We start from the raw sequence: 26,618 nt of genomic DNA, 5'->3' as shown, positions 1-26,618 counted from the left end.
CGGTGAGCTCCGCAGAGAAAGGGATATGTCATTCTCCTCAACAAAGGCTGAACAAAGAGAGAGCACTTGCAGAAAAATCTAAGGCAAAGTCAATGAAGTAGGTTTCTGTGTGCCACCTGATCTGGCTAAGGAAATTCAGTGACCACAAAGGCACAAAGACAGAGACAAAGAGCAGGAGTGTACTGTGTGCACAGGTATACCACAGGTGTCTGCTCGTATATGCATGGCAGGATGAGAGTGAAGCAAGTGAAGTATAAAATTTAACGAGTACCAACCCCTAGGTGTCTACCCTACATGACCCTGGGGGTCATGGCTCCCTTGATCGTTGCACCCTAACTCTCCCTCTTCCCTCACCCAGGGCCCAGCCTGGGAGTCCTGCACGTGCTCATCCCAAAGCTGATGATCTGTAAGGTATTGAGGGGCAATAACAAAGCCTGTATCCATGAGAGAAGCAAACCAGAAAGAAAACAAATTAGTGGAGGCCAGCATTGTGGCACAGTGGGTTAAACTGCCACATACAACACCTATTTGCCATATCGGAGAGCCAGTCCCAGTTGCTCTGCTTCCAGTCCAGCTCCCTGCTAATGCACCTGGGACCCCAGCAGAAGATGGCCCAAGTGCTTGAGCCCCTGCACCCAAGTGGGAGAACTGGCTAGAGCTCCTGGTGTCTGGCTCCAATCTGGCCGCGACCCAGCTGTTGTAGCCATTTGGGGAGTGAACCAGTGGATGAAATCATTTTGTTTCTGTCACACTGCCTTTCAAATAAATACAAATAATTTTAAAACAATTTTTAGATAGGAATGCAGGGGCCAGCACTGTGGTGTAGTGGGTGAAAACCACCACCTGCAGTGATAGCATCCCATATGAGCACTGGTTTGAGTCCTGGTTGCTCCAGCTCTCGGTTATGGCCTGGGAAAGCAGTAGAAGATGGCCCAAGTCTTTGGGCCCCTGCACCCACATGGGAGATCTGTAAGAAGCTTCTGGCTCCTGGCTTCAGAACGGCTCAGCTCTGGCCGTTGCTGCCATCTGAGGAGTAAACCAGTGGAAGGAAGACCTCTCTGTTTCTCCCTCTGTCTCTGTAGCTCTGCCTTTCAAATAAATAAATCTTAAAAAAAGAGAGAGAGAGAGAGAGAGAGAGAGAGAGAGAGAGAGAGAGAGAGAGAGAAAGGAATTCAACATATTTTTCCCCAAAGAAACCTTTTGTTTAAGAAGTACAAATTTCTGGCTGGCACCGTGGCTTAACAGGCTAATCCTCCGCCTTGCGGCGCCGGCACACCGGGTTCTAGTCCCGGTTGGGGCGCCGGATTCCATCCCGGTTGCCCTCTTCCAGGCCAGCTCTCTGCTATGGCCCAGGAAGGCAGTGGAGGATGGCCCAAGTGCTTGGGCCCTGCACCCGCATGGGAGACCAGGAGAAGCACCTGGCTCCTGCCTTCGGATCAGCAAGATGCACTGGCCACAGCGGCCATTGGAGGGTGAACCAACGGCAAAAAGGAAGACCTTCCTCTCTGTCTCTCTCTCTCTCTCTCACTGTCCACTCTGCCTGTCAAAAAAAAAAAAAGAAGAAGAAGAAGAAGAAGTACAAATTTCATAAGTACAACTTTAGGAATATAGTGATTCTTCCCACCATGCCTGCCCTCCCACCTTCAACTCCTACCCCATCTCCCCCTCCCTCTCCCATTCCCAGTCCCATTCTCTAACATATTTGTATGAGAAGCCCCCTCCTTTCTTTCTCTGTCACTTTACCTTTCAAATAAATAAATCTTAAAAAAAAATTAGTTCCCAATTGTGTTGCCCACACTGGACCAGGTACATTCTTTGTAGGGTCCTGAGAAAGATGGAAATGCAGGCATCTTTTTCTAAAACTATTATTAGCTTCAAGAAGGTGCCAGTAATGCATCCAATCGAGCATGGGCTCTCCAAGGACAGGGCGTTGTGAGGCACACAGGTTGCACCCCAGTGCCCAGAGGTGTCCTAAGTGCCTGTGGACCTCCAGTGGAGACTGGTGGTCACAAAGTTTCCTTCTTTAGCCAGATTCTGGTCTGGAAGCCCCAGGTCACCTGGGAGATGACCTCTAGGACGCACATGGAGCTGTCTCCCTGGTGGCCATGGAACAGCTTGGGAATGGATCAGCTGAACCAGCAAACAGGAGTCCCGGGTTTGGTCTCCAATGCTAGGCGGTCAGACCCTGGGCTACTCACAGATACCTCTGAACCCTCGCTCCCTTGGTTGGACCATTTATCACTTTGAACATTTGGACTCCCAGTGTTCACGATTATTATATGTGTCTGGAAAATTATCTATATCTGGAATAAACACAGCCTTCCAAATTATTTGTCTCTTCTTCACAGACAGGACACTGTAAGAAGTAAATATGCTGTGATTAACACATTGTTGTATAATAATTGCCAACAGGTTTTCATCCACAATTCTATTGTTTTTTCAATCTGTGAACAAAAAAGAAGTATTTCTGGAGGCTTCTATGTGTCTCGTCATAGATTGGCAACAAACGGCCCTCAAATAGGCACCCATCTTTGCCATGCGCCGTAACCATGGTATTAATCTTGGTTCCCAATGTCTTACAAGCCTGGAGCCTGCCTTGATTTACTGAGCACCTGCTCTGTTCACAGCGTGGGGGAAAGAGTGAATGTGGCAGACAGAAGCCTACACCCTGTGGCGTTTATGTTCCCATGGGGAGACACAGAGAAGAAAAAACAAGCTAGTATTGAAGGTAGATGCTGTGTGCTGTGAACAGAAACAAAGCACCATCTCTGGCCAGGATCTATGGGTTCAGCGAATGCCTTTCCTTTCACGTTTCCAACCACCCCTTGGAGGAATCGTCCTGATCAGACTCTGTCTCACTCCTGGTTCAGTAACTTATCTTTTACCCTCTGTCCCTACTCGCATACATGGAGAGAAAGCTGCAGGAGACCTTGCTTCTCTTTCTCATTTGTTACAGCACAAAAAAGCAAGGAAGTATTGCACACCTCATTCATCTGATAGACATATCTGTATTAGTTTTCTGTGGCTGCAATAGAAAATCACTGTCATCTTGTTTGTGAAACATAAAGCAAATGTGTTCTTGTAAGTTCCAGTGGCCAGAAATCCGGGCTCAGCTTCTCTGGGCTGGAGTCGAGGGCTCTGCTCCCTGCAGAGTCTCTGGTGCCGCATCTGTCCAAGGTCCCCTCCAGCTGCTGCTGGCTACAGCATCCTCGGGCTGGGGCAACCTCGCTCCAGCATCGCCACACCCCTTCTGCTCCACGGACGTCACAGGGACTTCTCCGTGCCCGTCCGTGAAATCTCCCCTGCCTCTTCCTCATAGGGACACAGAGAACCGGGGCAACCTGCATGATGAGATTCTCAGTGTCATCACATCTACAGAAACGACCCCTTTTCCAATTCCCGGTCACATTTGCAAGCTCCAGAGATGAGGCCCTGATGTCTTTGGGGCGTTAATCTCCCTCACACGCCCAAGTCTTCTCACCCCTTCCTCTGCGGAGAACTCGAGCTTCTGAGCTGCTCCAGTTACCTGAAGCTTCGCAAGGAGGCCGATACGTCACACTCACACGCGAACACACGGGTGCACTACAAACACACCTGCTGAGCCTTTCTGTTTGCCTTCCAGACAGACTTCAAGTGAAAGGAAAATCCACATCCTGAACTTCTTCTACCCCATCCCCTGCGGGAAATCCTGGAAGCTGCTTCATAGAAGGCAGAGTGAGGTGCAGACCCTCCATCGTTTTCTCTGGAGGAAGTGACGTAAGCATCATCTGAAAGTGGCTTTCTTTAGAGGACAGTAAATGCCAAGCTACCACCCTCCTGAGTCTGCACTTGGCCTCTGCCCATGGCACAGGCCACGAACACCTGCATTCCTGTCTCCTGCACCGGGGCTGTAGCTTCACCTGCAACAATGAGTGATCAGCGGGCCTGACCCCCCACAATATCAGTCACAGCCAATGGGTGAGTACATTTGGGTTAGCATCATGCCAGTCACCATGTTCAACTCACTGTAGAACTCCTCCCATACATCTGAATGAGCAAAGGACGCCTCATTCACCTGCCAGCCCAGGGGTCAGCCTCTCACTGTAAGGTGCTAATATCTACGCTTTAGGATTTGCAGTCCACATGGTCTCCGTCCTGTAGGACTACTCAACTCTGCCACCGTGCATGAAAATATCAGTCCACAGTGTGTAGCTTCTGTGATTTGCGAAGAGCATCTGTAGCTGGGCTCTATGTGAGGCTAAGTGTGCCCCGCACACAGGGCAGGCATGCCCTGGTACTCTATCTGGTGCTCCCCGAGTTATGAGTCTTCAGCTGTGGGGAGCAGTCACTGTTCTGACCCAGAGTGGCCGTCAGAGTTGTTTCGTCGTTTTTGCCTGGCTTGCTTCCTGGTCTTGCTACTTTCCTCTGGTGCCTGTGCTGATACTGCTATATTTGCTGCTCTGTGTCTGCTCACTACTCCAGGGGGACCCATATCTGACACCAGACCTAAGGGTTTCTCTGGTAAGCCCTCTCTTCTCCCCTACTCAGTCCCGTGAACTCGAGCTGTTCTCATCTCCCCAGACTCTCAGTGCCTCTCCTGAAATCAGAGTGCTGGCGGCTGAGCCTGAGTGTTCCTCCCTGCACCTGCTGGACACTCAAACAGGGCAACTGCAGGATCCAGACTCTCAGCCACCACTCTTCTCTGCTGTCTGATGACAGCATCTCAAAACCTGTTGCTTCGATACACGTGTGTGTGGTTGTTTTAGGTGGGAGGCTACATCTGGCCCCTATACTCTCTCTTGGCCTGAAGATTTAGAATGATTCTTAACCCCTGGGTATACATTGAAATCACCTAGGCAGCTTTAAAACCTTGCTTCTATTTCCTACCCAGAGGTGCTGATAGCCACTGATCTAGGGTATGGCCTTGGCATCTGCGTGTTTAGAAGCTCTCAGGCGATGCTAATGTGCTTCCAAGGCAGAGAACCCCTGGGCTCCATGGAACCTTGAGGGAAGTGCAGGTGTGGCCAGTTCTACCAGAGGGCAAGGCAAGGCTTTTAGGAGTCCTGTCAAGTATGGAATCTTGAAGCTGGAGGCCTGGGTTTCTTTCCCTTAGGTACCACAACGATGACTAAACTGAAACAGTTCTGAACATATGCTGATGAGTTTATTTAATTTGTTATAAAATCCTATGGTATTTCATCAAATGCCCTCTACTTCCCTGGAGCTCCATAAATATTTTCTGTTTGGATGAAGAAAATTCATTCCCCTACATTTCAAAACAAAAAATAAACCTGGGTTGATTGTAGCAGGGATTACAATACAGCATCATAAACAGTAATGGGTTAAACAACTAAGCTTAAAAAAAATCCTTTCTAGATTGGTCTTAATGAATGCTCTCGCAAGAGTGCAGGATTTATTATGCTAATCATCATTTACTGCTTAATTGTTTAACAGCTAATTAAAGCAGTATTATGTTTTAGGGACATCTGATGGAGCTTGATTTTGCATAATTTATTCAAGGATGCTAATAAAATACCTACACACACCACTACATTTTTGGTGGCCAGCCTGAAAATGCAGAGTGCAGAACAGGAGGGACGTTGAGATAGGCCTGGCTGGGGTCTTGAGTCCCTTAACCAGTTAGATGGCAGGGCTCTTGGTGTTCCCAACAAGATCCGGCTGGGACTCTTCAGTATTCTATGGTTTCTGGCTCCACACGGACTCCCCCTGCACGCTGGTAAGACCTCCCTCAGGAAGAAGGCATGAGGCCGGCAGAGCAGGAAAGGAGAGAGCTACATGTAGCTATCTGACCCAAGCTCCTAACTCTGCTCAGATGGCTAAGTTTCATATCCAGAATTAACTCTCTCCTCTCCTAGTCATGACTCTTCCCTGTCTCCTAATCCTTCCAGAGAGTCTTCAACGGTATCCAAATCCTTGAGTGACCCCCTGGAAATGGACAACCCCAGAAGGGGAGGAACAGCTGTGGTTCCACACGTCCTGTCTGTCCAAGGTGGAGGCTGGGCCACCTGCCCAAGGGTCGAGTGGCAGGTCGTCTGCTTGGATGGCTGCTAGGCCCTCCCTGTCTGTCTGTGCAAGTTCCTCCTCCCATTGAGAGGAGGAATCTGGTTGGTTCTCTTGCCTTTGGGTCAGGGCCACCCCCATGACTGGAGCTGGCCCATAGGATATGGCAGAAGGGCCACTGGGAGACATTAGAGCTCAGGCCTACAGCACCCTTCCAGAGAGCTGAACTATGCAGTCACGTGGAGAGAGCGCAAGGCTTCAGGGGATAAGAGATGTAGAAGGAAGGCAGGAAGGGAGAGAGGCCCAGCCAGCCCGAGGCGGTCCAGGTACAGCTGCTCAGATACCAAGGACGTGCGTGAGCATCGCTGATGTCTCACATCCAAGTGGAAGTCCCAGGCAGAACCACGTGGCACAGACGTGGGCCACCACCAAAAAGCTCTGCTCAACACGCCACAAGATAGCAACAAGAAAACACCTCTTGGTGTTTTAAGCCACCACATTTTGGAGTGGATCTGTCATAGAGCAGTCAGCTACTGAAACAAGCGACAAACAGGATTCACCCGTGTTAGCTACAAAGACCTGAAATAATCTCCACCAAACTATATCACAAAATTCATAAGTATTTAAACTTCAAATATTTATGTTGTTAATCCACTTGTCATAGGAAATCAAGTTTCAAACTATACTACTTTTCCCATCTGCATAAATAAAATTTATAATAAAATTTCTGCTTGAGGAGTTGCTTTGTAAGCAAAACCCATAGATGGGTACATCTTAGATGAAGCTAAACTCAGGGCAGCCTGATCTGGCAATCACAGTACTGGGAGACGCAGTCCCACGGATGTGCTGCTTCTTTCCAGGGAAGGGTGATGCATCTCCACCCAGTGCTTGTTCGGTCAATGAAGCGGGAGTGAGAAGTGGCTTCAGCCACAACTGAGTAGACCCGCAAGAGCATCCGTGTGGCTCTGGTTCTCTCTTCCCTTCCTCTTTTCCGAGGCAGCACATCTCATACAAGGGCTGTTCCTTCGGCCGTGTCCTGGGATGATCATCAGATAAAGTAGAGCTTTAGTCAAGCCATGAAGGTTTGTGAGAGACAAACCTTCACTGTTGTGGAAGGTGCTGAGACTTTGGGGTCAAAACCATGGAATAAGAGCCCATGCGGACAGATGGACACTCAGCATCCGCAGGGGACTGTTGTCAGGACCCCAAAGACACCAGACTCTGCACATGCTCAAGTCCCTTCTAGAAAGTGGCACAGCATCTGCTTATCACTTATGCCTATCCTTTAAATGATCCCTAGATTGTTCATAATACAAAAAATATATAAATAGTTGTTTAGAGAAGAATGGCAAGAAATAAGAAATCTGTATATATTCAGTATAGACAAATTTTTCCCCAAATATTTTTGATCCTCAGCTGGGTCAATGTGCAGGTGCAAAGGGCTGACCTGTATCTGTTCTCCTAACTCAGTGTTTCTCAACTTCTCCATCCAAATGAGCAAGATGACTTCTACTATGATTCCGTTCTATCAGAGTTAGAAAGCCAATGAAAATCACAAGCAATGAGGATTAACTGGAGAGGAGCATAAGAAATAGAATAAATGAAAAATTTAGGCAACAAAACATTCAGGGATTAATGGCTGAAAAATAAATTATCAGTGACAGTGTTGTATGTTCTAGAGTTATTAAAAGAATAGATATGGGGCTGGCACTGTGCTGCAGTAGGTTAAACCTCTGCCTGTGGCATCCACATCCCATTAGGGTGCCGGTTCGAGTCCCAGCTTTTCCTCTTCCTGTCCAGCTCTCTGCTTATGGCCCAAGAAAGCAATGGAAGACAGCCCAAGTGCTTGGGCCCCTGCTCCCATGTGGGAGACCAGGAAGATGCTCTTACCTCCTGATCAGCTCAGCTCTGGCTGTTGCAGCCAACTGGGGAGTAAGCCAGTGGATGGAAGACTTTTCTGTCTCTCAAATAAATAAATCTTTTTTTTTTAAAGAATAGTTTTGAATACATGTCCATTATAAATTTCCATGTGAATATAGATACAATATATGCCTATATCAATCTTAGGTGGAGGAAAGGCAACAGTGTAACAACAGAATTCAACACAGGCTGTGTGCACACGGAAGCTTGGCTATGGATGGTGAGAGTGGGAAGCCAGCTCACCTTGAGTGCAATGATTCAATTATCAACAGACTATTTTGTTGTGATTCATAGGGTCTGGAAATGAAAGAGCCCTTCCCAGACCCTAAAGAGAGATGGCTACAACTGAGACAGGCAAACCACCGCCCCAATAAAAACCCCAGCATGCAAATCAGCTTGAGCTCAGCCCTGCAAGGAACAGTCTGATCCTACCTGTCCCGGACCCACACTGCCTCCCACACACTCCAGTGTAACTTCTCCAGCACCTGTAACCTGTTGGAGTCCGGAGAACTTGCTGTGTCGGAGAGTTACATGTAACCCTCCTGCTTTGGCTTCTGAAGTCTTTATTTGCTGCCTCTAAACATTCAGATGAAATATGAAACATAAACTTAACCACTTTAAAGTACACAATTCTTCAAGAATCATCTGTGTTGCAGCATGTATCAGATTTTTATCCCATTTTATCGCTGAATAGCACTTCAAGGTATGTTTAGGGTATTCCAGAAATTTCAAAGAAAAACAGAATTAAGTTTGTTTTGGTGTGAAACGTTTTGGAGCCCACGCACAGTTTTTTATTAATGCAGGTTTCATGAGCTGTTTGAAGACCTCTCCCATGCATGGGTTTAAAATGTTTTCTGGCACCCAAATAAGCTTATTCTGTAACTGAAATTTCCACTAGCTTTTTGAAGTGCCTGCATACAGACCCCAATCCACTTACTCGTGCACCTGTGGGTGGACACTTCAGTTGTTTCTACCTTTTGACTACTGTGAGTAGAGATGGTGAGCATTCAAGTGTACGTTCCCAGCTCCGTGTTTGCAGTGCTTTGGTGCATACACCTAGGAGTGGAACAGCTGGTCCACAGGGTAATTTTCCATTTGAAGAAACTGCTGCATTGTTTTCCAGAGAGGCTATATCATTTTGCGTTTCCTCCAGCCATGTAGGAGGGTTCTCATCTCTCCACCTCCTCCCCAACACTGGCCATTGCTGAGCGTGCGTCTCTAACTACAGCCATCTGAATCTGCGTGAGTTCCTATCAGTGTGGTTCTGCTTGCACTGCCCTAAAGACCAACGGCTCCTGACTTCCAGACTCCAGAACTAAGAAACACAAATGGCTGCCATTCAAAGCCATCCAGCTCGGGCTACCTGTCATTGGCAACCCCAGGAAAATGATCAAGAGCATTTGCATTTCCAGGGAGAATATGGGTTACAGACCTGTAGGAACTCTCAGGGGACAGAGGAGTCACAGGTAATTAGAGTCACCTTAGCAGCATATGGTTGCTGGTGTCATGTGTGTGTGGGGCACAGAATGAAGACATTTCACAAGGAAGGGGAAAGTGCATAGAATTTCTTGTTGGCGCACAAATCTCTTACCACTTGGCTTATCATAGTCATTTTACCAGGGAAAAAGGAATAGATTTGAAAAAAAGATAAAGGGGCCGGCATTTTGGCGTAGTGGGCAAAGGCCCTACATGTCCCTTTCCAGCACTGGTTCGTGTCCTGACTGCTCTACTTCTGATCTAGTTCCCTTTGCTGCCTGGGATAGCAGTGGAAGATGGTCCAGGTCCTTTGGCCCCTGCACCCATGTGGGAGACCCAGATGAAGCTCCAGGCTTCTGACTTTGGTCTGGCCCAGCCCTGGCCACTGCAGCCATTTGGAGAGTGGGCCAGCAGATGGAACAGCTCTTTCCCTGTTTCTCTCTCTGTCTCTCCTTCTCTTTCAATAACTCTGCCATCTAAATAACAAATAAATCTTTTCTTAAAAAGATTTATTTTATTTGAAAGGCAGCATTACAGAGAGGCAGAGAGAGGGAGAGAGAGAGAGAGAGAGGTCTTCCATCCACTGGTTCACTCCCTGGATGGCTACAACGGCTGGAGGTGCGCTGAGCTGAAGCCAGGATCCTCCTCCGGGGTCTCCCACAGGGGTGCAGAGGCCCAAGGACTTGGGTCATCTTCCACTGCTTCCCCAGGCCATAGCAGAGAGCTGGATTGGAAGTGGAGCAGCTGGGACTCAAACTGGTGCCCATATGGGATGCTAGCACTGCAGGTGGCGGCTTTACCTGCTATGCCACAGCACTGGCCCCACAAATAGACCTTTTAAAAACAAAAATAAAAATGAAAGAAGAGAAAATGTGGGCAAGAGAGAAGGTTCTCAGTGAGGGATCGTCAGTGGACACGCTCCCCTGGTCTCCTCTTTGCATTGCTGCGGTTTACTGAGAACTCAAAGTTCCCTCCTGGATCGGGAAGCCCCACACCGAGGCTTCTCCGGGACACTCCGGCTTACTCCCGTGGGCCAGGTCTCATTCCACCCTAAAAAATTCTGTATACCTTCAACACTTGCCCTGATACAGATGAGTTAGGGATAAAGCAAGACACATCCTGGTACCTCCTTCTCCAGGACTCTCGGTGCTGCCTGCTCCCTTCAGCAGTCTTTCCCAATTCTGCACATCTTTCCAATCTCATTTCAAACACAAAACTTGCCCTGATACCCCCAAAGCCCTTCCTGGGTGTCCAGACCTTCTTAAGACACAGCCTAAGGCAACAGTGACCCCGAGTTTCATCTCTTTGTGCACACACCACTTTTTGTCAAAATGTATTTAAAAACACATTCACTCCCTACAGCGTGTGGCCGCATGACAATGCATAGTAAATATTTGCTAACTTAAACACTGCACAAAAGAAATAGTCCCAAATAAAACACTCCTGCCAGTCAGAGTCCATTCCATTATCTGGAAAATCTTTTTATATCCCCTCCCCTCCCCCCAGTTACAGAGCTGTCAGCCACGAGAGGGATGTCTGAGCTACAGCCTCCCAAGGTTAGCCTGGATGCCACACAATCCTTGTTCTCCTTGAGGCTGTAGCCACCAAATTATAGTCCAAGAGGAAAATATAATCACACCCCCAAAGGCCAAGGAGAGCTGCTGCTAATACCCTAAGGATGAACAAAGCAACAAGAGATAGACCAGGATTACCCGCGACACATGCCTCATCCGAAATATTCCAGAATTATTATAAAACAATTTCACATTTGTTATTTTCTGCTCTTCAGTTTAAAAATACTCAGTTGTGGTCTGGTTGGCTCCGGGCACAGCTGATCGCATTTCCATGGGGACTCACTCCCAAGGCCAGTCCCTGCTGGCACGAGCACCCAGTGTCCGCATCCACACCGACGGCCCCACTGTTCTTCTGGTGGGCTTCCCAGTTAAAGGACCCAACGAATCCATCAACCTGTGTTCACAGATGTGGGGATCTTAGGGAGATTCTTGCTGACCTCTGCATTTGGGGTAAGACATGACATCTGAATGTCGTCTCAATTCTCTGGAAGTGAGCACTCAATGTCACCCATCCAGAGCACAAAGGGAAGACAAGTGTCTCAAGGAGACCATCTGCTTAAGACTCGCTGGGTGACTAAAATGTACATTTCTGAGTTAGAATCTTGCCCGTGGCTTTGAAAACTTTCATCTTGTTCTGGATTGCCCTGACCAGGAAACCAGAGATGGTGAATTTATGGGGAGAGAGCAATGGCAGTTAGGGTCTATAGTCAAGAGCAGGAGAGAACAACTTGAGATACTGGGCAGAGAGGCTTAATGACCCTGGGACCACTCCTTGAGGAAGCCCCAGGACCCTACAGAACTCCAGTGGCCTTTCAGGACATCAGAGTTTAGCAGTAGACAGCAATCAGGCCTCTGGGTCAGAATGTTCGCCCTGGGATGGATAGGAATTGCATTGCAGGCAGTCCCGGGAACCAGGGAAAACCAGCTCTCAGCTCGGAGCCCCCAGACTCACGCCAGCTGAAGGAGACGGGGAGGCTGACTGCTGGGAAAGGGTTCGTGAGATTTCTTTGCCCAGTGCCACTGTGGGTTGCAACCTCCCCCACCCCAACTCCTGCAGAAATGGAGGGGTGCTTCTGAGGACGCACAGACTGAGCCATCTCTCAGGGTGTGGGGAGAGGTTGCACCTGGAGAAGGGACCGGCCCAGAAGCAGGTCACACAGAAGGGACTTTGCAGAGTTCTTGGTGAAGGGGACAGCTGGAAACACACGTGGCTGAGGGCACGGCCACAGGAGGAGGCCAGGCATTGCTAAGGGACCCTTAGGAACCCTCTCCCGCACTGCCACGGGGAGCTGACAGTCCCATGACTGCCATGTCTGGAAAAACTGCAAACACTTCCCAACCTGTGCATTCTCCCGCTCACAGGCTGGTCCAGAAGGTAAGCCACGCCTCTGTATTACTCCCATTCCAGGAACTGCAGTCAGAGGGGGCCAGTGGATCAACCTCCTCAGATCCCCCAAATGCACCTACAGTGCCCAGAGAGTGTGAAGCCTTCTCAGAGGGGTGTTTACCACGTAAGACCCCTCCCTGCCCTCCGCACCCTACCCTAGGGGTGGTGAGGTAGGAAACAGAGTGAAAGGAGAAGGCAGAAGCTGACCACAACCCTCGCTGGGCCACAGGCACCCTCACTAAGAAGAGAGACTTACGTCAAGTTCAGATTCTCTAGTGTTATTCAGGACCAGGAATTCTATTTGGTAAAACAAGACTTCGGGAGCAAGCGTTGGTGGTTAACACCCGTTCAGCATACCTGCCTCCCATATCCGAGTGCCTGAGTTTGAAGCCCTGCTCCAGTTCTGATCCAGCTTCCTGCTAATGCACACCCTGGGAGGCAGCAGGTGAGGGCTCAAGTACTTGAGTCCCTGCCATCCTTGTGTAAGACCTGGATTGAGTTCTAGCTTCTGACTTTGACCTCAGCCTAGCTCCAGTTGTTGTGGTCATTTGGTGGGGGTGAGGGGAGTGTGAACCAGTGGATAGAATATCTCCTCTCCTCTCCTCTCCCTCTCCCTCTCCCCTCCTCTTATCTCTCCCTTTTTCTCTCTCCCTCTTCCCCACATCTTTCCAAGTAAGTGAAAACAAATAGAAATCATTTAAAAAAACAAGATTGGGGGGCCAGCACTGTGGTGCAGCAGGTTAATACCCTGGCCTGAAGCGCTGGCATCCCATATGGGCACCGGTTCAAGACCTGGCTGCTCCACTTCCGATCTAGCTCTCTGCTGTGGCCCGGGAAAGCAGTAGAAGATGGCCCAAGTCCTTGGGCCCCTGCACCCATGTGGGAGACCAGGAGGAAGCTCCTGGCTCCTGATTGGCACAGCTCCGGCCATTGTGGCCAATTGGGGAGTAAACCATTGGATGGAAAACCTCTCTCTCTCTGCCTCTCCTCTCTGTGTAACTCTTTCAAATAAATAAATAAATTCTAAAAAAAAGGTTATAAAAAAAAACCAAGATGGTGTTTTGAGACTGAAAGTGACAGTAGGGCTTCTGACTTGAGTAGCTAGACAATCAGGGGATGTGATTGTCCATAGGAGAGCATCAACAATGGGGCTCAGAAAGCTCTCATTGCTTAGATACACTGGCCTCTTGGACAAAGCTGGAGAAGACATGGGTGAGGGTGAAAAAATGTGTGCAGCTGCCTGCAGGTGATAGGGATGAGGTCCCAAGAGGCCTTGCATGCCACACTGAGTGGTCACTATCAAGTAGCCAGGAGCTCTTGAAGAGCCTTCCAGGAGAAGACAACCATGGTATTGGGATCAGGTGCACCTGTCAGCTAGGTGGTCATGACCAAGTGACTTCAGCCACCTCGGTTTCTCCTCCCTCCAACAAGAGCTATGGGAAACACAGAGTGGGACAACCAGCTGAAAGCCACCCAGTGCAGCAGATGGCACGGGCTGGACACTGCACGATGCGCCTGTGTCTTCCTCTCCTTGTGTGACCCAGTTGGCTTTTATGTTTCCCTGCCTGGAGGGAGAAAGCTCCCGTGACCTAAAGCCTGCAGGCAGATCACTTGATGTGCCCGAGGAGAGCACAGAGGCTCCAAGGTCCTCTCCTCCCATTTTACTCCTTCTCCATCGGAAAAAGCAAGGTGCACACTGTGGATGAAGACACGCGTTTCCCACTCTGCGCTGTGGAACTTGCTGAAAGTGGACAGAACTTTACAGTATTCAGAATCCGCTTAAAATTCATACAGCTCAAGGCTAAAAATGCACATGGGGATTTGATTCTAGAAACTGCAGAGGTAGACCCGTTTGTTGGTATTGAACCCTTCTCTTCTAAAGGAATTCTCTTGGCCATACGCATTTCTCCAGAAGAACAAACGTGTCAGGAGGGAAAGGTGAGGAGAATCATGCCACAGAGGGGAATGACTCCCACAATGATGCATCGCTGAGCAGCCTGAAAATGAGGAGCAAAGCAGATCTGCTAACTCCACCCAGGTGGGACTGGGGAACAGATGGCTGACCCCAAGGCAGACGAACCATGCTGTGGTTCCCAATACTGGTGCCGATACCCAACCCCATGGAGGTCACCCAGACTCCCCAGTCCTCAGGCTTCTTGCTTGTTTAAAAAGATTCATTTTATTTGTTTTAAAGGCAGACTGAGTGTGTGTGTGTGTGAAAGGGGGAGGGGAGAGAGGGAGAGGGAGGGAAAGGGAGAGAGAGAGAGAGAGAGACTGACTGACTTCATGTGCCAATGTACTCCCCAAATGGCAGTGATGGTCAGGGCTGGGCCAGGCCAGAGCCAGAAGCCAGGAATATTATCTGGATCTCCTACATGGATGGCAGGGGCCAAGCACTTGAGCCATCCTCCACTGCTTTCCCAGGTGCATTTGCAGGGAGCTGGATGGGAAGTGGAGCAGCCGGGATTCAAACCCACGCTCATATGAGACATCAACGTCACAGGCAGTGGCTTAGCATGCTGTGCCATAATGCTGGTCCTGGTTTCTTGTTTCTTTTTCCCCCTCTACTGGCAACAATGAAGAAATCTAAACTTGAAGGTTGTTATGAGGCCAAAGGAAATAAAGTAATTTATAATGCCATAAAATAACGGTATGTTTGGCAAATATAAAGTCCTTTTGGGGGGTCTCTATCCTAAACCCTAAAATCCTCATCCTCACGTCATTCAGGATAAACATATCAGAAATTTCTTGTATCAGGCATTGTTTTGCATGGAATTTCTGTGCACTGTGGCTAAACACAACTGTCTTTATCATGTTCAAGGTGAGCTGGGATGTTCACAGCCCAGACGCTGGGTCTTACTTCTGCTTCTAGACTTGAGCATTTAAGAAGTGTCTGTTGCCAATGACAAAACCTGACTCCTGAAATACACTTTTTAAAGCATCAAATCACACAAGGTCAATGAAAGCTGCACGCATAACTTTAACGTATTCTTCTAGTGGGCAGACTTCATTAGGTTCATAAACAGCGACTAGGAACAAAGTAAAATATTAACTTGTTAGAAACTTCAAAGTGATTATGTGCAGGGAGACAAAACCAATGGGGGTATTTATAAACCATGATTGTAAAACAGCCAGACATCTCGTTATTGAGAAATGAGTCATGTCAGCGCCGCAACCTGTCCCACAGGCCAAGAAGACAAATCACCTACGACGCAGTCTTGACAGCCTCATTTCCATTAATGTCAATGGAGATTATTCAGGAAACAAAATCCTTCTCTTCCCCGTTGTCGGTCTGGGAGAAGACCTCGTACATGCCAGTAGGCTGAGCTTTGCCTTCTCAGACAACAACCTTTCTCTCGTCAGGGTCTGCAGGCTTCCAGCTTGGGTCATCTGTTTTCCTGGTGGCCTTGGGAGGGGTGGGGTGTCCCCTGTCCCCTAGAGGGCGCTCTCTGGCCACTGCCAAAGCAAAGGGGGCCATGCTTCTATCCATTTTTCAAGTTTCTATTTATTTAACTTATCTGAAAAGCAAAGAGACAGACAGATGGACAGACAGATCTTCTATCTGCTGGTTTACTCCCCTCAAAGGTCCACAACAGCCAGGGTTGGACCATGCTGAAGTAGAAGCCTGGAACTCAATCAGGTCTCCCATGCCGGTGGCAGGGATCCAACCACTCGATCCATCACCTGCTGCCTCCCGGGGTGTGCATTAGCAGATGCTGCAATGGGAGTGGAGCCAGGACTTGAACCCAAGACCCTGATATGGGGTGAGTGATCCCCAGGCAGTGGCTTAACTGCTGTGCCAGACACCTCCCCCCACTGCATGTTTTAGAAGAGATGTCAAGGAAATGTCACGAGTTGATAAGAATACTTTATCAGAGTTTATTAACATTCTTTGGCATAGTGCCTTAATTTTATTTAAATGCATTCTTTTTTTTTTTTTTTGACAGGCAGAGTCAGAGAGAGAGAGAGAGAGAGAGAGAGAGAGAGAGAGAGAGGCGCAGAGAGAAAGGTCTTCCTTCCATTGGTTCACCCCCCAAATGGCCGCTACAGCCGGCACACTGTGCCAATCTGAAGCCAGGAGCCAGGAGCTTCTCCTGGTCTCCCATGCGGGTGCAGGGCCCAAGCACTTGGGCCATCCTCCACTGCCTTCCCGGGCCACAGCAGAGAGCTGGACTGGAAGAGGAGCAACTGGGACAGAATCCGGCGCCCCGACTGGGACTAGAACCTGGTGTGCCGGCACCGCAGGTGAAGGATTAGCCTAGTGAGCTGCGGCACCGGCCAAGTGCATTCAATTATTAAGAGGTCTGTGGGGCTGGTGCTGTGGCGTAGCAGTTTGAGTCCTGGCTGTTCCACTTCCCACCCAGATGCCTGCTAATGGCTGAGAAAGCAGCATAAGATGACCCAGGCGCTTGGGCCCCTGCACACATGTGGGAGACCCAGAAGCAGCTCCTGGCTCCTGGCTCCTGGCTTCAGCCTTGCCCAGCCCTGGCTGTTGTGGCCATCTGCAGAGTGAACCAGTGGATGGATCTGTCTCTCCCCACTCTCTGCAACCCTTTCAAGTGAACAAATAAACCTTTAAAACATTAGTAAGAGGTCTACAAATACACAGGAGAACTTCAAAAGGTTCATGGAACATGAAATTAAAAGGTAAGTTTATCCTGGTGTCAAACACTGTGCAATGCACGCATGCTTTTCTCATGACATGCATTTCCATACACCGTGAAGGGGCCCCCTACTTCAGAGCCTGGAGCCACAGGACATAGGGTGCATCTCGAAGCGGTTTGGGGGTTACTTCCCCAGTCTGCCTCGTAAGCTGGGCACCGCGTCCCTGGTCACTTCAGTAAACATCAAGTGTCGCCACCTCTGATTTCCTGTCTTAAAGAAGGATAATGTACCTGAACATGAACCCATGGGCTTTCTCAACAGTGGTGGCAAGCAAGGGAGCAGGGAGTGCTGGACAGGCGGGGCCAGTGGTCAGCTAGTGCGGTGAGCGCCCGGGCTCCCGGCATGAAGACAGGCAGGCCTCCCTCCCCCAGCTCAGAGCAAACCAGGAAGGACTCCAGGAGCACCAAGGGAACCCTGGGCTGCAGCCGCTCTGCCGCAGGCTTGGCTGAGGTGCCGCACACACAGTGCTGGCTCCCGGGGCTCCAGGGTCAGGTTCAGCAGCCCAGACTCTACTTCCTGTTGTCTCCAGCCATGCAGAACCAGGGGGATTGGCCGGCACTGTGGCTTAACAGGCTAATCCTCCGCCTTGTGGCGCCAGCACACCGGGTTCTAGTCCCGGTTGCCCCTCTTCCAGGCCAGCTCTCTGCTGTGGCCCGGGAAGGCAGTGGAGGGTGGCCCAAGTCCTTGGGCCCTGCACCCGCATGGGAGACCAGGAGAAGCACCTGGCTCCTGGCTTCGGATCAGTGAGATGCGCCGGCTGCAGCGGCCATTGGAGGGTGAACCAACGGCAAAAAGGAAGACTTTTCTCTCTGTTTCTCTCTCTCGCACTATCCACTCTGCCTGTCAAAAAAAAAAAAAAAAAAAGAAGAAGAAGAAGAAGAAGAAAAAAGAAAAAGAACCAGGGGGAGTGCTCCCCCTCCCCAGACATCACCGCAGCTGAGTGGGTTCAGCACGGCCAAGGAAATGGGGTCCTGTGGATCAGCCTTGAACCGCAAATCCCCCTCTGAGGTCAGGGGCCCTGTGGCTCTACCAGAAGCTCAGAGACCAAAACTGCAAGGGCGAGGGGCTCTGGGTGGCAGGAAGTGACAGCTACTCACGGTTGGGATGCAGCTGGGGACCCCGGGGGTCTGACTAGCTGGCACAATGATAGTGGCAGGCGGGCCCTGCAGCAGTGGGGACAAGGACACACCTGTCCCAGGCCAGAGAAGGGAAGGAGAGGGATTCTCAAAACTGGGTCTCATCCCACAGTGAGCCGTGTGCCTGGTTCTATCCCCTGTACAGGTGGGGTCGGAGGCAGCTCCTCCCGGGGACTGCGGTTGGCTCTGTGGATCCACAAGCCCCGGATACGTGCATTCAACCCACTGAGGATGGAAAGTGTTTGAAAGAGGAAGAATAATTGCACCTGCACTGAACACGCACAGGCTCTGGTCACCGGTCATCATTCCTGAACCATGCAGAACACACACAACTGCACCAGGAGTGAGACGTTATCTGGGGAAGACCGGGAGCACACGGGTTCCTGTGCAGATCCCGGGCCACCACCTACGGGGAACTCGAGCATCCGCGGTGCTAGGGATCGGCAGGCGGGGTGTCTGGAATCCATGCTGCAGTGGCACCGAGACACAACTGAGTATCTCAGAATCACCTGGAAACCCATCTCCAAATTACAGAGGCCCCAGGCCAGTTGGGTCGCTCACTCCCAGCTGAGAGCCAGGATCAAGGCAAACTGAGTGAGCTGGACCCCGAATAACAGTCAAGATTTTCTGCTTCATTTGAAAGGCAGAGACAGAAAGAGATCTTCTATCTACTGTCCATTGCTCAAATGGTCAGGGCTGGGCCAAGCCAAAGCCAGGAGCCAGGAACCTGGGTCTCCCGCGTGGGTGGGAGGGGCCTATCTGGCACTGCTTTCCCAGGCGCATTAGCAGGGAGCTGGATCGGAAGCAGAGCATCAGGACAGGAACTGGTGCTCTGATGTGGGATGCTGGGGCTGGTAGCCGGGGCTTAGCCCGCTGCGCCACAGTGCCAGCCCCCAGAAGACTCTTCACGGCTTGTTCCCTGCCTGGCTCTGTGGCTGGGACAAAGGTCCCAGGTGGGAGTGTCTGTACCTGCCCCAGTCAAAATGCCCCCCTGCGGAGGTGCACCTGCACACATCCCACCGGCACCCTTTGCATCCCTCAATGTCTGAGACAGCAGCAGCCCCCAGAACATGGTCCACCAGGGCTGGGGGCAGCGTGAGAGCTTTACAGAGCCAATGATGCCAGAACTAATTTTATTAATGGCTTTTTCCATGATTGACATTGCAACTAGCCTTAAAGAAACCATCGCTTGTTAAGTTACAGACCAATGTATTTTTAAAACCCCTCGGTCTCCTGAAAAGCCTACCCAAGCATCCTTTTCCACAGTCACGTATCTGTGTGAGGCCAGCGCTGCTTCCTGTGCCTCAGACAAAGCCATCCGTCATCACAGGTTGAGCACAAGAGCAGATGTGAGCACCCGGCTGTCTTCATTCAGCCAGACACGGAAGAGATTTGCAAAAACACAGAAACAATGCCAACAGTGCCACTGCTTTTTTTTTTCAGTTTGGAAAATGAGGTTATTTCCATAGAAATATGTTATTTACACAAACACATAACTGGGCTTATTACTATTATGATTAAGAGAATTAATAAATATTTAGATTTTTCTTACTTTATTAAGATAGTAGCTATCAGTAGGGAGACCCCACACGAATGAAAGCTCTTGGGGTCCTTGAAAAATTTAAAGGGGTCCTGAGGCCCAGATGTGTAAGCACCACTGGACAAGAATCCCCGTGAGTCTGATTCCTAGGACCCTTCTTATATATAAGGTCCCGGGACGGCAGAGCAGCACACACACTCAGCAGAGGAACTTACACGCAGCACAGACCCGCCCCCTGCCACTGCACCGCCGGATCCGAACTATAAAACCCAAGGCCGCCGGGACAACGTAAGGGGTTCATTGCCTAAGATTTGTTCTTGCTCATTAATTACTCTGACATCTGTTAGGTTTGGTCCTTTATGTTGCCCGCATGTAACTCTCCTGGAAGCCACCAGATGGCAGTGTTGCACAACACAGAAAAACAGCAGCGCTCATGCCTCTGCGAGACAGCTTTTAGACAGGGACAAACTGCAGGTGTCAGGAGGACTTTGCCGTTTGTCCCTGTAAAGTCTTAGCCTCAGGACCACAGAGGGTGAGAGGGTGGTTAAAAATAGAAAACTCGCCCCACTGGGACACAAAGACAGCATCTGGAGTTTTTCTTCCATAGCAGGGGCTCTTCCCTTCACCTACGTGTCCTAGCCTCCTGGTACTTCTCACCCCAGGTGCCCAGACCTTCCCCCACGAGCTCTGGGGCTGAGGGCCCGGCCTGTCTTTAAGCCCCCGGCAGACCGTGGTCCAGGGGGAGAGGCCGAGTCCTGTGAGCTTTGTCACCGACACCCCGCCAGCTGGCTCCTAGAGGGGACACCGACTTCCCCTTAACCCTGCTCCAGTTAACTGTTTTGCATCCTCTCCATTTTAGCCAATACTCTGGGGAGAAGGGGGCACAGCAGTCCCCTGAGCCAGCCCAGACAGCCACCCATGGAGGCCTCTTTCTGGCTACGTGGAGGCAGAGATGGACACCACAAAGTAGGACACAAAGAGAGTCCCCAAAAAGGCAAGAGGCAGGAGAGGAGGTGGGACAGGTGTCCTCCGTGAACAGGAAGTGCTCCCCACAAGTCCGAGGGCTTCCCTTCCCGCTGCCCTCCCACCCAGCCCGGATTCCCTGTCTCCGGGGACGTGTGAATGGACATGGTGGCGGTGGTCCCCAAGGCGCCGTGCAGAATCGTGGCTGAGGAAGGGAGGCCTGTCCTCGCCTCCTGCCCCCTGGTGGCTGAAGTCTGCCTGTGACTGCTAAGTGCTTCCGGCTTCCAGCACCCGGCGCGGCCAGGCCCACACCCTTGCTTTCTGGCCCACACAAACCTCCTCCGACCCTGGCCTTCCCCTCTTGGCCCCTGGACGCCTTTCCTAATGAGCACTCTGTGCTGTGCCAAGCCCCTGTACCAGGCTCTGCTTTTCCAGGGGGCTCAGGCTCAAAGAGGCTGCAAACGTCACTCAGAGGAACTGGAACTGGGCTCTGCAGACAAAGCAGAGCTCTGCCTGGATGAAAGCAACACCCTAGCCCATGGCCACGGCCAGGAGGGGGCACAGGGAGACCCACTCAGGGTGGGCTCCCACTCCCGAGGCTTCCGTTTCTTTTCTTGGCTGGCCACGGCCTTTGTCCAAGCGCAAGGCAGGAAAGTGTGCTATCAGTCCCAGGCTAAGATATCTGGACAGTCCAGCAGGGTCGCAGGGTGGAAAGTGGAAGGGTCACTGGGACGCAAGGAAGGGAAGAAAATAATCGCCCTGGAGAGAACAGGAGGGTGGGTGGTGTGAAGGGAGAGGCCGCAGCTCCAGATCTGCTCACCAGCCAGAGAGGATGCCCTCCCGGGCGAGGCAACCCTGGGAGTGGCGATGGGAGAGAGGACGCCACAGGAGAGCAAGAGAGCTGGGACTGGCCAGCAGCAGCCGCCAGAGAAAGAAGCGAGGTGGGGCATGGGCACAGGAGACGGCCCTGGAGGGTCCCAGGTAGCACAGGATGTCTGCAGGTGCGGGGGGGGGGGTGGTGGTCAGGCAACAGCAGGGACGCAGCGACAGCCGACAGCCGACCCGTTCCAGGGACAGGCGTGGCACTTGATCTGCCGATTCTTACCCTGTGCTTGGATGACCCTCTCCCAGCCTCCAGCTGGGACCCAGATGCTTTGAGAATGGTCCTGGGGGGAATGACAGGAAGAGGGGGGCTATCAGCAGAGGGCAGGGGGCCCACGTGCGAGGGAGGATGGGGAGAAGCAGCCTGCGCCCCGGGTGCTGCAGCTGCTGTGCACCGCACTGAGGCTACACCATGTCTTACCCAAGTCCGCGTTCACACAATCAGTGCCCACAGGTGAAGTTAAGACAGAACCATTCTCGTCGCACTGGATTTGTGAACAGGATCCTACATTCACCAGGGTTCCCAACAGAGAGCCCGGTGAACAGGAGGGGGCACGGTCTGCTTCCCACACTTTCCCCAACTTCCCCTCCCTGCACCCATGGGGCCAGCTCCTGTGTCCTCCCAGGGATCGTCTTCAATTTCACAAGAAAAAAAAAAAAAAACAGATGCAAAATCTTTTCCCCTCCTAATTTACACAAATGATACATACAAAAGGTCTTTCAAAAACTTCATGGACGTGCACGCCATGAAAAAATTATTTCAAAGTTCTTTGCATTAAAAAACTCATCTGCTCACTGCACTTTCCCATGAAATGCCTGAAGCACCTCGTGCCGGGCACACTGTATTGCAAGGAGCTTCTCCATGTAATGACTTTGGGGGATCTTTGCATACCAGCCCCTACGAGTTTCCCACTGCTTTCCCAGGGCTGTGTGCTCTTCCTCTATACGGATGTACATAACTCACTGAGGCAGTCCTGCACAGACAGACATCTCGGACGTTTCCAACTCCTTCTGCAAGACAAATGACCTGCTGAGATACAGGTTCAGGTCCCTAATCGGAAAAGCCAAAAGCTGCAATGCTCCCATCTGAAACTTCTTGAGCATGGACAGGACACTCAAAATCTTTTGGATTATGGAGCATTTTAGGCTTCAGATTTTCGTATTCAGGATCCTCAAGCAGTAAAGTCTGCACACAGATTCCAGAATCCAAAAAAACATTTAGAATCAGAAATGTGTCTGGTCCCAAGCATTTTGGATCCAGGGTTACCAACCCGCGTATTCTTTAATGTGCTTTATTCTACCTAAGGTACAGGGGAATTTTCTCTAGTAAAATATGTATGCAATTTAACATAGTAAATTGTGTACTTTTAAAAAATTTTTTTATTTATTTGATAGGTAGAGTTATACATAGCAAAAGAGAGAGAGAGAGAAAGGTCTTCCTTTAGTTGGTTCACTCCCCCAAATGGCTGCCACGGCCAGTGCTGCGCCGATCCGAGACCAGGAGCCAGGTGCTTCTTCCTGGTCTCCCACGCGGGTGCAGGGGCCCAAGCACTTGGGCCATCCTCCACTGCCTTCCCGGGCCACAGCAGAGAGCTGGACTGGAAGAGGAGCAACCGGGACAAAATCCGGTGCCCAACCGGGACTAGAACTCGGGATGCCGGTGCCATAGGCAGAGGATTAGCCAAGTGAGCCATGGTGCCAGCTCCGTGTTTACCTTCAAAAAAGGTGCTTTTGGAAACAGTGTTGACGCTGTATTTGATTCTGTGGGGCACGTGCGTAAGGAAGTTTAATCGTTACAGCTAGTAACTGCCATGCTGTGCATTTTCAAAAACAGATCACATAGGACCGTGTGTGACTGCTAGCGTTGGTTGCGGTGGCCCAAACCAAGGACGTTCACTCAAAGCAGTGAGGACAGTGGGGACACATGAGCACCAGCTGCTCGGGATACTTCCAGGCTCTGCATTTGGCATTCGGAAGCCTGGGTCTGACTCCTCACCCTGCCACCGAGAACTGGCCAATGAAATGGACATGTGATTCCTGCCCTGTGGACTTGGTGGAACTGCTCTGAGGGTAAAACGGGAAATGGGCAATCTGTCTGTGACCTGTAAATGCTGGAAACGATGCCAAATCCGGCCGTCACCTCCCTGGGCCGGCTCCGAAGGTCAGTGGAGGATCAGCCGAAGGAATAAATTCCAAAATACATTCCATAAAAGATATTGCACCAGACACGATCATTTGAACTAACTGCACCAAATGGTGGCCTTTATATACCATAATATGAATCCAATCAAATAAACAATCAGGGAACAATCGCTACGGGCTCAACCACCACAACCTGAGGTTCTCCTCCCTGTCTCCCCACCTCGGCTACAGTTATTAAAATCAAGTTCACTGCCAATAGCCTCGACAGGAGATACATCTGGGAACCACGCAAGTCCGATGGGGGAGGTAGTGTTTTCAGCCAATTAACAGTGTGCATATGCTTGGACCCACAGCTAACCTGGCCTCTGTGGATTCATTTGGAAATAACAGAATAAATGGGTGAGCGAGGTTTTAGGTCCTGGGAACCCACGAGCTGGGAGGTCGGGGTCTGAGAGATACGAGGAATCCCACCCTCTGCGCTCATTCCACCTTTAGGCAGCTCCACGCTCATCTCAGATCGCACCTTCAAGTTTCCGCCAAGTTGTTCAGGTCGCAGCCGCCATGGCAACAGGCACTGACCTGCCCTGAGGGGAAGTCACATCTCTGGCAAGATGGAGACTTTTAATAATTCCCCGTGTCAATGCTGGTCAGAGGGAAACGGATAGATTTGTACCAAGTGACTTAACAAGCCTAGGTATGCAACAGCAGCCTCTAGCAAGGGTCCAGACCCCGTGCCCAGAGCCTCCCTGGGGGAACCCACGCATCATATCATTAGCATTGGAGAGGCCCACACCACCAACGGCTGCTCATCACGCCACCCCCCGCGGCTGGGCTGCTTCCGGCAATATTTCCTCTATTTATCTTCCCCCAAACGTAGAAGCTGGTGGTGGCGTTGCTCATTCAAAGTGACGATTAATCTCGTTGTTAATTTCTTCCAACATATATTTTTCACCCCTTTCAAAAATATTTTTTCATTTATTAGTTAGGTGCAGAGAGAGCTCCCACCTAGTGGTTCACCCCTCAAATGCCTACAACAGATCTAATGGAGGAGGTAATTTCTTTCACCAGTTAACACTGCTAGTATTCTTGGACGCACAGCTAACGCAGTCTCTTTGGATTCATTTGGAAATCATCAATAAAACTAATGACTGAACATCGTGTAGGTATTCTGAACTGGTCTGAGAAATCCAAACAGCTGGGCTGAAGTGGGAACACAATCCAGTTCTCCCACGTGGGAGGCAGGGGCCTAATTACTTGAGCCGCCACTACCACCTCCCAGGGTCAGAATTACAAAGCTGAGTGGAAGGGCTGGAGCTGGGTATCAGACCCAGGCACTCTGACGTGGGGTGTGGTGTCTTAACCACTAGGCTACGGATCTGCCCTCCCCCCCCCCAAATTTATTTTTAACAAGTATAAAAATATCCATAGGAAAAGACAGACATACTGTTGCACAAGCTTCCTGTTGGGAACACATGCGGACATATCCGCTTCTGGAAGCATCAATTCCCACCCCAAGACGTGAGCGCTCCACCCGACACACAGGGGCTCCACCTCTGGCCGCCTCCTCCCCCACCCGCTTCGGCCTGCACCTTGTTAACAGATTTCCTCTTGGGTGGCACTGTCCTCCGATTCAGAAATATAAACACTGCGCCACAGATTTATTTCACAGTTCATCTTGTGATGTGTCACAGCCAGGAAGGTCAGCTTCCAGATTTTCTATTCTAAATGACTTTTGAGCAGATTCTGCAAACAGACTCAGGCCCGGCTCTCGTCTGGCCTGGCACAAACCCTGGAAGCTGGGACTCGAGACCTGGCTCTCTTTTGCTAAAACCGTAAACCATCAGAAACCCCACAATCTCCCAAATCACTTGTTTGCAAAAGAATAAACAGGTGCTGTGGAGACGCTGGGCTTATAAAAAGAAAACGGCAAATGATTTTTTCATGGGCCAGCTGTTCAACGGATGTGATTCTGGGGTGGGCTCTCCTAGGCTGGGACACCAGGTTAGCAAGTCAATTAAGATCATCTTCTCTCCTGCCAACAGGACCAGGTTGCCACCCCCCACCCTCCTCCCAGTGTCAGGGCTTTCTGCAAACCCCCAAGGCCAAGGCCAAGGTCAGATCAGTCAACCTGATGCCTTTTCTTTCTATCAACACTGGACAGCAGGTGGCCTACTGGGTTCATTGAAGGACTAGCCACCGCCAGAAGGGCTCACACTTGCCGTCCGTGTCCACTCACTCTGTCCTGGTGGGAGCTCACCTGGGAAGCTGGGAACAGCAGCCTGGGTGGGGGCTGATGGCGTGGCTGGCTGTCACTCTTTCAGTGGGAAACAGATACCACCAGGCAAAGCAGATGGTCCCAAAAGGGGCACATCCAAAAGAAAAAAATCTGCTCGCAAACGGTGGCGGTGCCTTGAAAATAAACAGCTACGCACGGGAGAAGGGGAGGGATAGCAGAACTCCCCCGCCACAGCCCGCTTGCACCCGCCCTACCCACACACCACACACGCCGGGGAGGCCCGTGTTCCCACGAGAATCATGATCGCTGCACCTGCCAGCTAAACCTGCAAGCTACAAAGAACGGCCTTCCAGCCAGGCCGTCCTGTGCAGCATGGACTGACGGCCACGCGACCCCCAGGGGAAGGCGACACAGGTGCCCCACCTGGGTAGATAGAAGCCTCCACGGACAATCACAAACACGTTTCCCCATAATGAATGGTTCGCCCTAATACATGGAGGGGGTGCTTTTTCTAACTCCATATAAACTTGGCGAATGATTGCTTCAGGCTCTGCCGGCACAGGTTTGAGCAACTGGGCCTCGGCTTCCTCATTTGTGAAATGGGGAGGGGGACTGGAAGACTCCTAAGATCCCTTTTGGTTCTGGGGTGCTCTGTGGGGGCAGGTCTCCTCCGACACAGAGGCAAATCTCGTCCACC

At 50.7% G+C, this 26,618-nt stretch overlaps 1 protein-coding gene across 1 annotated transcript in view; it reads right to left on the bottom strand.

Annotated features, from left to right (window-relative positions):
* The window catches only part of CHN2 (chimerin 2), a 275,775-nt gene that overhangs the window by 60,173 nt on the left and 188,984 nt on the right, over positions 1–26,618 (bottom strand). The window lies entirely within an intron of this gene.

This window comes from Lepus europaeus, chromosome 20, assembly GCF_033115175.1.
Source record: "Lepus europaeus isolate LE1 chromosome 20, mLepTim1.pri, whole genome shotgun sequence".
NCBI classification, from domain to species: Eukaryota; Metazoa; Chordata; class Mammalia; order Lagomorpha; family Leporidae; genus Lepus; species Lepus europaeus.
This window is presented reverse-complemented; position numbering and strand designations above follow the sequence as displayed.